Source organism: Anabrus simplex, chromosome 11, assembly GCF_040414725.1.
Source record: "Anabrus simplex isolate iqAnaSimp1 chromosome 11, ASM4041472v1, whole genome shotgun sequence".
NCBI lineage: Eukaryota > Metazoa > Arthropoda > Insecta > Orthoptera > Tettigoniidae > Anabrus > Anabrus simplex.
In genome coordinates, this window is record NC_090275.1 from 60,133,722 (window position 1) to 60,150,947 (window position 17,226).

At 40.5% G+C, this 17,226-nt stretch overlaps 1 protein-coding gene across 1 annotated transcript in view; it reads left to right on the forward strand.

Moving 5' to 3' along the window:
• LOC136883266 (delta-like protein 1) overlaps positions 1-17,226 on the forward strand; it is a 192,803-nt gene that overhangs the window by 121,976 nt on the left and 53,601 nt on the right. The gene's annotated exons all lie outside the window — the stretch shown is intronic.

Sequence of the window (17,226 nt, forward strand, 5' to 3'; positions counted from 1 at the left end):
AATAAATAAATAAATAAATAAATAAATAAATAAATAAATAAATAAATAAATAAATAAATAAATAAATAAATAAATAAATAAATAAATAAATAAATAAATAAATAAATAAATAAATCTGCAACGTAGGTTTCATGAAATAGCGCTTCAGAGTAAGGCAAAATTCTTGCTACATATGTGACGTCACACGCATACTCTGTTGTAATATGGCGCTGTGTTGACTCGCGCGCTCAGTTGGAGGTTCATTTTCTCAAATATAGCTTTAATTTGAATGTTGTACAGAGCAACTCCACCAGCACATTGGACAATTCATTTATTGATTTTACTTTTACTTGTAATATTACTCGAGAACTCTTACAGTATATTACGTCTTTTATTTCTCATATCACAGACCCACACTACACCGAGTTATAACCCACATTCAAAGTGCATCACGTACTACTGAGTAAAATTTACTATCCACATAATATTTGTCTTTTATTTCTAATAAGTAAGTGTACGGAACCCTCAAAACAATCTGCTTCACGTCGCATTATTATTATTATGGCTACTTCGTGCCTTTGTTGGCAGGACCTAGTGTTTACAGTACACTATGTCTTCTGGTATAGACTAGAGCAATTTTGTTACTTTCATTGACCTGTCTCAGCTTTATCCTTGGCTTTGTCAAAATGAAAGTGGGACAAGAAATGGAAAGCATTCGTGGCTTTAATTAAAGTACAGTCGCAGCATTTGCCTGGTGTGAAAAAGGGGAAATGCATAATCATCTTCAGGGCTGCCGACAGTGGGGTTTGAACCCACTATATTCCGAATACAAGCTGATAGCTACGTGACCCAAACCACACAACCATTCGCGCGGTTCGAGTTGTCTCTTATGATCTGCTTTGGTAATACCAAGTTTACAAAAAAAAAAAAAAAAAAAACCTATCGATGAAAGCAGAATAACGCTGACGAAAACGCATTGAGAACATTTTTTTCCCTTCAAACTTTCTCTTTCTTGTTCTTGATTTTAAACGCGATCTTGTGGTGGTGCCTCAAGCAGAGTTTTTTTTTCTGTTTGTTTTACGTCGCACCGACACAGGTAGGTCTTACGGCGACGATAGGACAGGAAAGGCCTAGGAAGTGGAAGGAAGCGGCCCTGGCCTTAATTAAGGTACAGCCCCGGCATTTGCCTGGTGTGAAAATGGGAAACCACGGAAAACCATCTTCAGGGCTGCCGACAGTGGGGCTCGAACCCACTATCTCCCGATTACTGGATACTGGCCGCACTTAAGCGACTGGAGCTATCGAGCTCGGTCCTCAAGCAGAGTGAATCCATTCCAAGCTTATTCGACCTGTTTTTATTTGTGGCAGCGCTGAAAATCAAACCTGGGTCAACGAGATATGAAGCTATTTTGCTAACCGCAAGAACTCAGTGGATTATTATTATTATTATTATTATTATTATTATTATTATTATTATTATTATTATTATTATTATTATTATTATTATTATTATTATTATTATTATTATACCTTTGCTGGTGGGACCTAGTGTTTACAGCGCACTATGTCTTCTGGTATGAGCTACACCAATTTTGTTATTTTCATTGACCTGTCTGATTTTTATCCTTGGCTTTGACAATGTGAAATTGACTGAAATATGAGTGATGCTAGTAATTCCAATCCTTATGCAGCCAGACCCTGCTATGAATGGTGCGAAAATGTTGCTCATAGGGTCGGTTTGCTATTTGTTTTACGTCGCACCTACACAGATAGGTCTTACGGCGACGATAGGATAGGAAAGGCCTAGGAAGTGGAAGGAAGCGGCCTTGGCCTTAATTAAGTGGGCTTGGCAGACTGATATGTAATAGCGACTTCTGGCTCGGTGAGGAAAGCGACGGGAAACTACCTCACTCCTCATTTCCCTAGTACGCCTCTTCAGTGATGCCCAGGCCATCTATGACAGCTGATGGCGGAGCTGTTGAGGATCCAACCAGCCTTAGGGCTGGATCCGAACATATACACACATTATTATTACTATTATTATTATTATTATTATTATTATTACTATTATTATTATTATTATTATTGTTACCGTGTTTTAGTGGTAGGTAGAGGTGAAAGAAGGTGCGGGCGTGAACGGGTCTCAAACTAAGGAATCAAAATTAATGTAAAATTTAACAAGGTTATATTTTCTTTTTAAAATAAAGAAATAACAAGAATAGCAGGTACGGTGTAACAAGGTAACAAAGTACAATTACAGTATTTACAGGATTTGGGCTTCGAGCCCTGAAAACACAATTCTTGAGCAACTAGCTCAACTTTACGATATACCAATTTCAACAACGGGGCAGAAGACCCCAATCAAACCCTGGAGCACTTGCTCCAAATTACACAGTAAAGCCTCCTCGAGGCATACAACACTCAGTTTTAGAAAAAGAGCCACTCGCTCTCAACTTTAAGCCTATCAAAGGCCACACCAAACTCCACCTTCAAGTTGTCCTCTCTGGACATAGACACAGGGGTAAACTACCCCACCTGCTGAGGTCTATTAGATAAAAAAAGGGGGTAATTACATGACCTCTAAAATAACAATTTGAGAGGAGGCGATCTGCACTCCTAATGTATTTGTTTCAAAACCTAATTTGGCTCTAGGCCACTGATGCAAGGGCTAATCCCATACTACGGAGGTGACTTTCGAAAAGAAACAAATTTACATAATGTTATGGAAGAATAGGTTGAGAAAATAAGTTCACCTCAGAACAATGTGAGTGGGAGCTCGAGAGGGTAAAGCACTCTCTATCCCAATATGTAGTTTGAAAGATAGAATAGATACAAGTTTCTTTACATTTTAAAGAAGGTTACATAATGGAAAACTTCGGACCCGCCCCGAGAGTTAAACTGCTGAGCAAGCAAGAAAAGAAGTAATTAATCGGCCATTACCTGGTTGTTGACCGCCGCCGAAGAAAGAGGCGCTTCCCGCCCCCTGCTAGGTACTTTACACACTGAAAGATGGAACAGAAGTGGCGCAGAGACCCAAAAATCAGCAGTTTATATACTCTCGCGGAAGGTTCTAGGCGTTAGGGGAATGAGAACACCCGCCCACAATCACTTTATTGGTGGATAAATAAAACCCCTACACAATATGAAGAAGAAACACATTATTGGTGGAAAATTAATTGAAGAAATTCGGGATTGGCTACATTCAAAACAAGGGGAAAGGAAGGGTTAATATTGCCAACTTAAACAATGACTGAAAGAAATTTAGCAAGGAACAAACTTTTGAAATTAAATTTTCTCCAAAAAACAGTTCTTTCACTCCGCACTAGGGTGCACTATTGTTGATCTTCAGTAGTGTCCTCTAGAAGAGAAAGTTCACACTTCTTACTACAAGCAAAACAAAATACGTCGAAAATGACACAGTTCAAAAACTACAAAATTTCCAGGTAGTGACATCTTCTGAGAAAGTAGAAAATTAATACGGTCAATAAAGTTCAGACTTCCTCCAGCAGAGGAGTTTCGACTGGCGCAAATTTTAAATAAGCGGCGTGGAGGTGTACCGCCCGGTACAATTATTATTATTATTATTATTATTATTATTATTATTATTATTATTATTATTATTATTATTATTATTATTATTATCATTATTATTGCTACCTCGTGCTTTTGATGGCAGGACCTAGTGTTTACAGTACACTATGTCTTTTGGTATAGGCTAGAGTAATTTTGTTACTTTCATTGACCTGTCTCTGCTTTATCCTTTGCTTTGACAAAATGAAAGTGACTGAGGTATGAGTGATGCTAGTAATACCATTCCTTATGCAGCCAGACCCTTTTATGAATGGTGTGAAAATGTTGCTCATAGGGTCGGTTGGAGCATGCATTTTAGTGGGCTTGGCAGACTGGTATGTAATAGCAACTTCTGGCTCGGTGAGGAAAGCAACGGGAAACTACCTCACTCCTCATTTCCCTAGTACGCCTCTTCAGTGATGCCTAGGCCATCTATGACAGCTGATGACGGAGCTGTTGAGGATCCAACCAGACTTCGGGCTGAGGACTAAACATACATACACATGGCTACCTCTGTGGATCAGTGGTAGTGTGTCGGCGTCTGGATGCCAAAATAGCGGGTTCAAACCCGGCAGAGGTAGTCGGATTTTTGAAGGGCGGAAGAAAGTCCATTCGACACTCCATGTCGTACGATTTGGCATGTAAAAGATCTCTGGTGACACATTTGGTGTGTAACCGACAAAATTAATTAAAACTCATTCAAGGACACCCAAGGGAGATTCGGTTTACTCGGTCTGGCATCTAGTGGGTCTAGAGTAAAACGGAACGTCGAAATTGACGAGCAGACCGCCAGATGGCGTCAAATTAAAATGGATGGGCAGGGTAGCTGAGGCCATACGATTATTATTATTATTATTATTATTATTATTATTATTATTATTATTATTAGAGAACCCGCACTGCTCTGCAGTAGGGCCTATTCGTTATAAATATGTCCCATAACCTGTCTTGGTATAAAACTGCTCCGTGTGTTGCCTGGGTACTGTCCTGATCGTTTATTTCTAGGATTTGTATTACCTGTTAATATGTATGAAGTGAATATTTGTAGGTCTTTATTGTGACGATGAATGCTTTTTTGTTGTTTTTCTTTTTGTTTTATGTCGCACCGAAAAAGATAGGTCTGTGGCGACGATGTGGTAGGAAACGGCTAGGAGTGGGATGAAATTGACCTTGGCCTTAATTAAGGTACATTCCCCAGCATTTTCCTGGTGTGAAAATAGGAATCCACGAAAAACCACCTTCAGAGCTGACGACAGCGGGGCTTGAACTCATTCTCTCCCGAATGCAAGCTGACACCTTGTAACTCAAACCGCAAAGCCATTCGCTCGGATTCTTCGAAATATTTTGTAGCTTTAGAGTTATTCTTGTGTATTTAATTCAAGTATGACGAATAGAATACCTAGTGTGATCACTCCGCTCTCTCAGCACTGTCGTTACTGGGCCCGCCGGAGTGTGGCGCTGTAGTCGCGAAGAACCAGCTGCAACAGTACGTGCACGACATTGTCGACGAAGGTAATAGCGTGCGTGCGTGAAGTCGAGGTAAAAATGTTAACGCCTATCAAGGGAATCTGTTTGTTTTGATATTTTCCGAAAGTCTGTATTAATATCTGTGCAGTGCTTTGTGTGTGCAATCAACTAGTTTTCTATTATTTGGAGTAAATGTCGTACGGTTTCGTTCCTGGTTGTAAATCGGGTAGACAACTTTTTATACTGCCAAAATAAAATAATCTGTTTGCAAAGTGGACGAGAATTATTCCGCAGGAAGATAAGCAATTGCCGGTCAAAAGCAGAATATACGATCTGCATTTTTCGACAGATTTAATTGTAGAGGCGGACTGATTAATTGTGGACGGTAAAAAGGGTTGAACTTCCTCGTATGAGGTGGGAATTAAAACCAGGAGCCGTGCCTCATATTTTTCCGAATTTACCGGAATATCTATTCTCTAAGGTAAAATCGTGAAAGGCACCCAGTAGGAAAAGGAAGGAAGACAGTATCAAGAGGATAAGGAACAAGAATTCACGATGTGAGTGAAGCAGTGATGGCCAGAGTTAGCGGTGAAGTTCAAGTTCAACGTCAAAAGGCAATAGTATCTCTCAAAAGGCGACTAAAGAACGGAGATATTTCCTGAGCCAATGAAAGGATTAATTTACTACAGGGGGAGATTAGAAAACACGGAATGTTTTATATGGTCTGTTTAAAAAGTCATTTTGCAAGTACCGGTATGTAAAACACAATGTTGCTCTCGGTTTTCGTAATGTTCTGTTTTATGCAAAGATATTTTTTCGTGGGAGCTGAGAATATTATTTCCAACTCTCTGACAGTATTATTCATAAATATAAACAATAGGGTGTTGTATTTGGTTATTTGCGTATTATAGTAACTACGGTGTAGCTTTGGTGATTGGTTCCACTAGCTTCGCTCTGCAGGAGCGCGCTTGAACTAGGTGATTGATCTCATTAGGTATTCTATTCGTCATGAATTAAGGTTTTAGTTTTAGGATTTTTTCGGTGAAACTTTCTCCTTTTGGCAGCCCATATAATCTCTAAAGTAGTTAATCCTTTTAAATAATAAAAGTAAGTAATACCTGTATGTATTTACACGTCGCGTTGTAGGTATGATGTACACGATTCCGAGCTACCATTGGGACTGTCACCAATCAGCTCAGCGAACCCGAAAACTGTACGTGAAATACTCTCGACAATCCACGAGTCCACGTATTATCGCTCAATTATGTTGATTACAGCACGGAGACGTCATTCCAGACGAGGCTTGCGTGTGCGCCCTTTAAAATTCCTATCACGCACATGGCCAACAGTGAAACAGCATGTGGCCTTGAAGTAATACTGGCGAGTGCTTTAGGCAGTCAGAATGGTGAATTTTTCTTCATTAATTTAAAAATAAACTGCAATAATTTTATTACGTTTTACAGACACTCTGCAAATTTACAAGCCAAGAGCTTTCGTCAGAAAAGCCAAGAGCTTTCGTCAGAAAGCTTCACGATGCCGATCGGATTAGCCGTTCTCTCAAATTCACGGTCGCAAAAATTAACCTAGCGTTGTAAACTTATAGGTGATTTATCAAGTAATTTGGAAATTTGATGCGAGTGTTGATATGGTGGTCACAGCAACGGTACCTCCAGATTTACCACAAGGAAGATATATTCGTTTTAAAGCTCGCAACATGCATTGGCCGGGGTTCAAACTGCGACCGCTTTGGCGAGAAACCAATGACTATTCTATTCGGCAATCATATAATACTACTACTAATAATAATTTATAATTTATTATTATTATTATCATCGCCCACCTTATAGTCAAGTCTTTATGGTCTGACATAGGTTCGAGCCCTGTTATTGGAAAAAAATGTCACCATCTAAATGTTGGCCGGTGGGGTAAGAGAGGTGGTGGTGTAGGCCTATAAACATATTACGCTAATAATGGCGATTCTTTGGTTGGATGTAGACGTTAATCCTTGATCAGGCCCCATTGTTTTATTCCACAGGAGTAATCTATCCCATATGACGACACCAGTTTCACCCCTTCTCTCTACCTCATTACCATAATCAAATTTTAGGCGGTAATAAGTTAGATTGTCAAATAATTTTGTTAATAGGAAGTGTCCTCTAGTGCGCTCTTGCAAAATGCAACGGGAGTAACATAAATTCTAAGAGTTCTGATAGGCCCGACCCCTAAAGTTTATACAAGCCACATAACCTAACTGTTGTGTAAGGTAGACTATACTTTGTTACCCGCTTCACCAAGTTTGTATTCTAACCTGTTCCTACCTAAATGTCCGGATTAATCATCATCATTTCACACTCAGACACGCAGGTCGCCATTTGGCGTCAAGTAGAAGGATCTGCGCCAGTCATGCCGAACATAATTACGACACTCCCTGCACTGAAAGCATTCCGCTAAATAAATAACGTAAAATAAATAAATAAATAAATAAATAAATAAATAAATAAATAAATAAATAAATAAATAAATAAATAAATAAATACATGGGGAACTGTCATAGTTTGAGTGTATCCTATCTCACTGTTGTTGTTGTTGTTTGAGTCATCAGTCCATAGACTGGTTTGATGCAGCTCTCCATGCCACTCTATCCTGTGCTAACCTTTTCATTTCTACGTAACTATTGCATCCTACATATGCTCTAATCTGCTTGTCATATTCATACCTTGGTCTACCCCTACCGTTCTTACCACTTACACTTCCTTCAAAAACCAACTGCACAAGTCCTGGGTGTCTTAAGATGTGTCCTATCATTCTATCTCTTCTTTTCGTCAAATTTAGCCAAATCGATCTCCTCTCACCAATTCGATTCAGTATCTCTTCATTCGTGATTCGATCTATCCATCTCACCTTCAGCATTCTTCTGTAACACCACATTTCAAAAGCTTCTATTTTCTTTCTTTCTGAGCTAGTTATCGTCCATGTTTCACTTCCATACAATGCCTCGCTCCACACGAAAGTCTTCAAAAACATCTTTCTAATTCCGATATCAATGTTTGAAGTGAGCAAATTTCTTTTCTTAAGAAAGCTCTTCCTTGCTTGTGCTAGGCTGCATTTTATGTCCTCCTTACTTCTGCCATCGTTAGTTATTTTACTACCCAAGTAACAATATTCATCTACTTCCTTTAAGACTTAATTTCCTAATCTAATATTTCCTACATCACCTGCCTTCGTTCGACTGCACTCCATTACTTTTGTTTTGGACTTATTTATTTTCATCTTGTACTCCTTACCCAAGACTTCATCCATACCATTCAGCAACTTCTCCAGATCTTCTGCAGTCTCAGATAAAATAACAATATCATCGGCAAATCTCAAGGTTTTGATTTCCTCTCCTTGGACTGTGATTCCCTTTCCAAATTTCTCTTTGATTTCCTTTACTGCCTGTTCTATGTAAACATTGAAAAGGAGAGGGGAAAAACTGCAGCCTTGCCTCACTCCTTTCTGGATTGCTGCTTCTTTTTCAAATCCCTTGATTCTTATCACTTCAGACTGATTTTTATACAGATTGTAGATAATTCTTCGATCTCGGTATCTGATCCCTATCATCTTCAGAATCATAAATAGCTTGGTCCAATTAACATTATCGAATGCCTTTTCTAGATCAACGAATGCCATGTACGTGGACTTGTCCTTCTTGATTCGATCCTCTAAGATCAGACGTAAAGTCAGTATTGCTTCACGTGTGCCTACATTTCTTCTGAAGCCAAATTGATCTTCTCCCAATTCAGTTTCAACTTGTTTTTCCATTCTTCTGTAAATAATACGTGTTAAAATTTTGCAGGCATGAGATACTAAACTAATGGTGCGGTAGTTTTCACACCTGTCAGCACTGGCTTTCTTGGGAATAGGTATAACAACATTCTTCCGAAAATCGGATGGAAATTACTTATTTTAGTACTCCCTCCTTTTCTATTCCCATAAGTACTGGCAGCATATCCTCTTTTACAATTCCGAGACGCTCAATTTATCCGATTTTCTCTACTTTCTAATGGTGAAAGATTTACTGAAATTGCTTGAGTCGTTCCTCAGATTAGCCTCCACATACAAACAACCAAACTACCAAACTTTCTCTCTTTATAATATTAGTCTATACTAGCTGCTGTGTCCGTCATTGACACTGAGCTGCTTTAACTTTGACAGGCTCCTGAGAAGTCTTCTGATGATGAATTTGCACTTTACAAATTCCCAAAAGTCATTCTATTTTATCAAATGCGATTTCGATAACTTTAAGGCAATGCATTGCCCGAATGTCGCAAACGTTTTTGAAATAAATTGTATATAATCCAACGATTCACAGTTTTCTCAAATGAAGAGTGAAAATGGAAAAGGATGAAAGTGACACAAAGGTGAATCGTCTTTATATGCTCGGAATTGGCTCAAAGGTCCATGCGGCGTACAAGGGCGAAGGCTTGAAGTGTGGAAACGCACAATATGAAGTTCCAGCATTCGCCATGTTCCTCATCACTATGGAATTTGGAGTCGACAAATGTAGGATTCATTGCAGTGAAATGAGAAAACTGACTCAGAATCTATGTAACTATCACGAATGAAATAATCAGCTCTCTAGAGTAAACTGAGATGAGGCCTCTTTGATGAAAGAGCCTTGTATATGTCTCTCAGTCATGACCATCTATCAATACTTCATATCACAGCCTGCAAGATCACATCAACCATCTCTACTCTAACTCCTCTCTTTGGTAATATGTCTCTCAGTCAAGGCCATCTATCAATACTTCATATCACAGCCTGCAAGATCACATCAACCATCTGTACTCTAACGCTCCTCTTTGATAATATGTCTCTCAGTCATGACCATCTATCAATACTTCATATCACAGCCTGCAAGATCACATCAACCATCTCTACTCTAACTCCTCTCTTTGGTAATATGTCTCTCAGTCAAGGCCATCTATCAATACTTCATATCACAGCCTGCAAGATCACATCAACCATCTCTACTCTAACTCCTCTCTTTGGTAATATGTCTCTCAGTCAAGGCCATCCATCACTACTTCATATCACAGCCTGCAAGATCACATCAACCATCTCTACTCTAACTCCTCTCTTTGGTAATATGTCTCTCAGCCATGGTCAGTACTTCACATCACAGCCTGCACGGTTGCTAGGTAACATCGCGTCATACATTTTATATCGCTAATATCGTAACGCAAAATTTCATGTTTTCTTTGTTATTTGCTTTACGTCGCACCGATACAGATAGGTCTTATGGCGACGATGGGATAGGAAAGGCATAGGAATCGGAAAGAAGCGAGCGTGGACTTAATTAAGGTACAGCCCCAGCATTTGCCTGGTGTGAGAATGGGAAACCACGGAAAACCATCTTCAGGGCTGCCGACAGTGGGGTTCGAACCCACTATCTCCTGGATGCAAGCTCACAGCTGCGTGACCCTAACCGCACGGCCAACTCGCCCGGTGCAAAATTTCAGATGAGCCGCAGGCATAAGACATATTTATATCAACATTTCTTTCCATACTTATTGCGTAAACAACTATACCAGTGATGCTTTCAGAGATCAGTACGTATTGACCAGTGAAGCTCATGTGGCTGGAGTTGAACCCGATCCGAGCTCTACTGTAGGTTGGATAGCACTCAGCAGACATATCAAGGACAAACGACTTCCTATTTGGAAACTACTTTAGTGAAGAAGCATTACAAATTACAGGGGCGTGACGTCAGAAGAGACTTTTGCCACTGCACCACGCCCCAGGCTACGCTGCCTGCCCGCCTCCAAGACGACAGACCACATCCACGCATCGGTGGCAGAGAGAAACCTAATTTATCTGACATAGAAATGGCTAGTTTCTTTCATACCATCAACAAACCCCATCGGAAACCTTAATCATGGGTGGTAAATCATTAGTCAAAGATATAAGACAGGAAAATTCTACGGGAAATCTTTGTCCCAGTTTGCAGAGATAGAATTTGGATGAAAAGGAATTCTCAGCTAATATATTGTCATGCGGAAAACATCTCACACACCCTCAGAAAAAGGCGATTGAAATTCTATGGGAATATTTTTAGAAAGAGCGATGATAGAATTTTCAACCTTTCCCTTTCATTAAGAACCAAGAACGACTGAGTGAAATTGAAACAGAACTCCAGGAAATCAACATCACCGAGGGAATTTACTGGATAGATGTATATTTCGAACACTAATCAAAAATCACCAATTTGCAGAAAAAACCAATATCAGAACCACTCAACACCTGGACAGAAGAACTCGTGAAAAAAATTAGTGAGGGGATGAAGAGATTTTTGGAGAAGAAAGAAAAAGCACGTGTACCTTAGTCGGACATAACGATGTAATAAAAACTGGTGTTGCGTCGCACCGACTCAGACAGGTTTTATGGCGAAGATGGAAAAAATACGGGGTTAGAACTTAGGACTGAGAAGGGAGCGACCGTGGTCTTAATTTATATACAGCCCCAGCATTCTCTTGGTGTGAATTTGGAAACCGCGGAAGGCGAGGACTCTCGATGACGGAGTTCGAACCTAACATCTCCCGTTCACACTTGATGGCATCATGTTACTGGAAACAAAATAATATTTTCTGTACCGGAGGTACACCTGCTGTGTACATTTAAATTGAGCAACTTTTAGAAGGCCATCTGTGATGTGAACCTTGAACTGTGTATTGGAAGAAGTTTGAACTTTAATCTTCAGATGTCTCTACTATCGACTTATGTGCCCCCTCTGGTGGGAGGATGGACAATTCATTTTCAAAGGAATTTTGGTATTTCAAGGTTTTATAAACTGAAGAGTTTGTAGATTCTTTTTGTATTTGTGTTCTAAGGTTACTATCACTTCTACCTCTTCCTTATTCATGAAATTATTAGCCAATCAGAAATTTTCGATATTTATTCAATTAGCCAATCAAAATTGAGGGTGTGTACAGGCCTTCGACCTAGAGGGTTCTGGAACCTTCCTCTGATGAGAGATTTTGGGCCATGTGGTCTTTTTCATAGCTTGTACAGTGCCCTCGTGAGAGCAAAATTAGAATATGCAAGCGTCGTAAGGAGTACATGTACTCCAGGGATACATAAGCGCATACGGAATTCAATGCGATGGCAGGTTGATGGAGGTACCAATACTAACAGAGAGCATTTTGAACATTTCATGTGTTATGATGATACATTCTGTTCCTGTGCGTATCCCATGACTAATGTTCTATGTAGAAGAGATGATGAAGAAGGCGCCTACACCCAGTCTCCGTGACAGGGGAATTAACCAATCATGGTTAACATTCCCGACCCTGCCGGGAATCGAACCCGGAACCCCTATGACCAAAGTCCAGCACGCTAACCATTTAGCCATGGAGCCGGACGAAGCACAGCTCTATTGTCACGGATGATCACTAAATGGGGAGAGCGTATTAGTTTATTGTAATTTAAATCATTACGTGGAATTAGATTTGAATGTACTATCAAAAAAATCCAAAAATATTTCAATCCCTTAAATTTTACAATAATGTTAATATATTTTGCATACTCAATATACAACCTTAATTATACTACATATGAATGTACGAAGACAATGAACACAATCCCCCCACAGTCACGGATGACCACCAACCGAGGGAGAGACCATCCGACCATCGCAATAATCACTATCATGGATATCAAATGCCACTGGTTTTGTTCGTTTTCAAAATGTAACAGAATTATTCCTACTCAAAAATTGTCACAATACATAATTACACTATACTGCTACAGTATATATTCTTTAATAATTCTTCAGATATATCTTTGAAAGTTAGACAACCTTGCCCTTATGAGGTATTTCCTGTATATTAACTAAGTTATCCAGTCCAGGATACCTCTTCCTTAAATACAGGTAATTTTATCTGATTTCACCTTCTTTACATTTCTTTTCCCAAATTCTACTAATAATATTACATAATTTTGCTGTTTTTTTCAGGTTTATACCTCTATTGTTGTAGAGGCAGCCCGAACAGTTTCCTTCAATTATTCTATTGTTTAGTATCATCGCTGGGATTTACAATTTTCAAAGTCCGCTACATTCCTGCAGGGCAACGGCCTCCTACCATCCAGTTGTGATAGCACAGCTGAATTCACTGGTTGAGCTAGTCCCTATGAGTTTATTTTTTCCTGTTGTGGTGAGGCCCAAGCAATTAACATACATTAATAACCACTAATTATCCTTTGTCCTTATTCCAATAATCTCAACGCTTAGAATGTTCTGACTACTTATTTTATGTTCTTAAATTATCACTCGTCCGTATTATAATTACTTTAAAACTAAGAATGATTATTTCCACTTAACTTTGTCTTTTGCTGTCCTTGAGCACTGAACACCAACCACTTCCCTGAATACTTGAGTCTATCACTCTGTCTCTTGCTATCCTTGAGCACTGAACACCAGCCACTAAATACTTGAGTCTATCACTCTGTCTCTTGCTATCCTTGAGCACTGAACACCAACCACTAAATACTTGAGACTATCACTCTGTCTCGTGCTATCCTTGAGCACTGAACACCAGCCACTAAATACTTGAGTCTATCACTCTGTCTCGTGCTATCCTTGAGCACTGAACACCAACCACTAAATACTTGAGTCTATCACTCTGTCTCGTGCTATCCTTGAGCACTGAACACCAGCCACTAAATACTTGAGTCTATCACTCTGTCTCTTGCTATCCTTGAGCACTGAACACCAACCACTTCCCTGAATACTTGAGTCTATCACTCTGTCTCTTGCTGTCCTTGACCACTGAACACCAGCCACTAAATACTTGAGACTATCACTCTGTCTCTTGCTGTCCTTGAGCACTGAACACCAGCCACTAAATACTTGAGACTATCACTCTGTCTCTTGCTGTCCTTGAGCACTGAACACCAACCACTTCCCTGAATACTTGAGTCTATCACTCTGTCTCTTGCTGTCCTTGAGCACTGAACACCAACCACTTCCCTGAATACTTGAGTCTATCACTCTGTCTCTTACTGTCCTTGAGCACTGAACACCAGCCACTAAATACTTGAGACTATCACTCTGTCTCGTGCTATCCTTGACCACTGAACACCAGCCACTAAATACTTGAGACTATCACTCTGTCTCGTGCTATCCTTGACCACTGAACACCAGCCACTAAATACTTGAGACTATCACTCTGTCTCGTGCTATCCTTGAGCACTGAACACCAGCCACTAAATACTTGAGTCTATCACTCTGTCTCTTCCTCTCCTTGAGCACTGAACACCAACCACTAAATACTTGAGACTATCACTCTGTCTCTTGCTATCCTTGAGCACTGAACACCAGCCACTTCCCTGAATACTTGAGACTATCACTCTGTCTCTTGCTGTCCTTGACCACTGAACACCAGCCACTAAATACTTGAGTCTATCACTCTGTCTCTTGCTATCCTTGAGCACTGAACACCAGCCACTTCCCTGAATACTTGAGACTATCACTCTGTCTCTTGCTGTCCTTGACCACTGAACACCAGCCACTAAATACTTGAGACTATCACTCTGTCTCTTGCTCTCCTTGAGCACTGAACACCAGCCACTAAATACTTGAGTCTATCACTCTGTCTCTTGCTGTCCTTGAGCACTGAACACCAACCACTAAATACTTGAGACTATCACTCTGTCTCTTGCTATCCTTGAGCACTGAACACCAGCCACTTCCCTGAATACTTGAGACTATCACTCTGTCTCTTGCTATCCTTGAGCACTGAACACCAACCACTAAATACTTGAGTCTATCACTCTGTCTCTTGCTATCCTTGAGCACTGAACACCAGCCACTTCCCTGAATACTTGAGACTATCACTCTGTCTCTTGCTGTCCTTGACCACTGAACACCAGCCACTAAATACTTGAGACTATCACTCTGTCTCTTGCTCTCCTTGAGCACTGAACACCAGCCACTAAATACTTGAGTCTATCACTCTGTCTCTTGCTGTCCTTGAGCACTGAACACCAACCACTAAATACTTGAGTCTATCACTCTGTCTCTTGCTGTCCTTGAGCACTGAACACCAGCCACTTCCCTGAATACTTGAGTCTATCACTCTGTCTCTTGCTGTCCTTGACCACTGAACACCAGCCACTAAATACTTGAGACTATCACTCTGTCTCTTGCTCTCCTTGAGCACTGAACACCAGCCACTAAATACTTGAGTCTATCACTCTGTCTCTTGCTGTCCTTGAGCACTGAACACCAGCCACTAAATACTTGAGTCTATCACTCTGTCTCTTGCTCTCCTTGAGCACTGAACACCAGCCACTAAATACTTGAGTCTATCACTCTGTCTCGTGCTATCCTTGAGCACTGAACACCAGCCACTAAATACTTGAGTCTATCACTCTGTCTCGTGCTATCCTTGACCACTGAACACCAGCCACTAAATACTTGAGTCTATCACTCTGTCTCGTGCTATCCTTGACCACTGAACACCAACCACTTCCCTGAATACTTGAGTCTATCACTCTGTCTCTTACTGTCCTTGACCACTGAACACCAGCCACTAAATACTTGAGTCTATCACTCTGTCTCTTGCTGTCCTTGAGCACTGAACACCAACCACTAAATACTTGAGTCTATCACTCTGTCTCTTGCTGTCCTTGAGCACTGAACACCAGCCACTTCCCTGAATACTTGAGTCTATCACTCTGTCTCGTGCTATCCTTGAGCACTGAACACCAGCCACTAAATACTTGAGTCTATCACTCTGTCTCTTGCTGTCCTTGAGCACTGAACACCAGCCACTAAATACTTGAGTCTATCACTCTGTCTCTTGCTGTCCTTGAGCACTGAACACCAGCCACTAAATACTTGAGACTATCACTCTGTCTCTTGCTGTTCTTGAGCACTGAACACCAGCCACTAAATACTTGAGTCTATCACTCTGTCTCTTACTGTCCTTGACCACTGAACACCAGCCACTAAATACTTGAGTCTATCACTCTGTCTCTTACTGTCCTTGACCACTGAACACCAGCCACTAAATACTTGAGTCTATCACTCTGTCTCTTACTGTCCTTGACCACTGAACACCAGCCACTAAATACTTGAGTCTATCACTCTGTCTCTTGCTGTCCTTGAGCACTGAACACCAACCACTTCCCTGAATACTTGAGTCTATCACTCTGTCTCTTGCTGTTCTTGAGCACTGAACACCAGCCACTAAATACTTGAGTCTATCACTCTGTCTCTTGCTGTTCTTGAGCACTGAACACCAGCCACTTCCCTGAATACTTGAGTCTATCACTCTGTCTCTTACTGTCCTTGACCACTGAACACCAGCCACTAAATACTTGAGTCTATCACTCTGTCTCTTACTGTCCTTGACCACTGAACACCAGCCACTAAATACTTGAGTCTATCACTCTGTCTCTTGCTGTCCTTGAGCACTGAACACCAGTCACTTCCCTGAATACTTGAGTCTATCACTCTGTCTCTTGCTGTTCTTGAGCACTGAACACCAGCCACTTCCCTGAATACTTGAGTCTATCACTCTGTCTCTTGCTGTTCTTGAGCACTGAACACCAACCACTAAATACTTGAGACTATCACTCTGTCTCTTGCTGTTCTTGAGCACTGAACACCAACCACTTCCCTGAATACTTGAGTCTATCACTCTGTCTCTTGCTGTTCTTGAGCACTGAACACCAACCACTTCCCTGAATACTTGAGACTATCACTGTAGTGGACGTGCTCTATTTCATTTTCCTATCCTGGGATCACATATTGTTGCTGTGTAAGCCCACCTATCGTCATGTATTCTGTCCACGTGTCCAGCCCAAGTCCAATTAAAATACCTAGCTTTGATGTATGCATCCTCCATACCACTTCTTTTTCGCAGTTCTCCATTCCGCACTTTGTCAGTGATAGAAATGACCGAAATTCTTCCCCCCTTTTTCCTTTGACACACTTGTATCATCTTTATCTGTTTCTTTGTGAGAGTCCAAGTCTGGCTGCCCTATAAAAGAAATGGAATGACGCAGCTTTCCAAAATTTCAAACCTTTCCTGAATGCTAATATATTTGTCCAGGAGAATGAATTTTAGTTCCCGAATTTGCCCCAGTCGTATCCTTCCTTGAAGTTCCTTGTCCATTTTTCCTTTCAGTTAACTGTTTGGCGCATATAAATGTATTCTCTGCAGT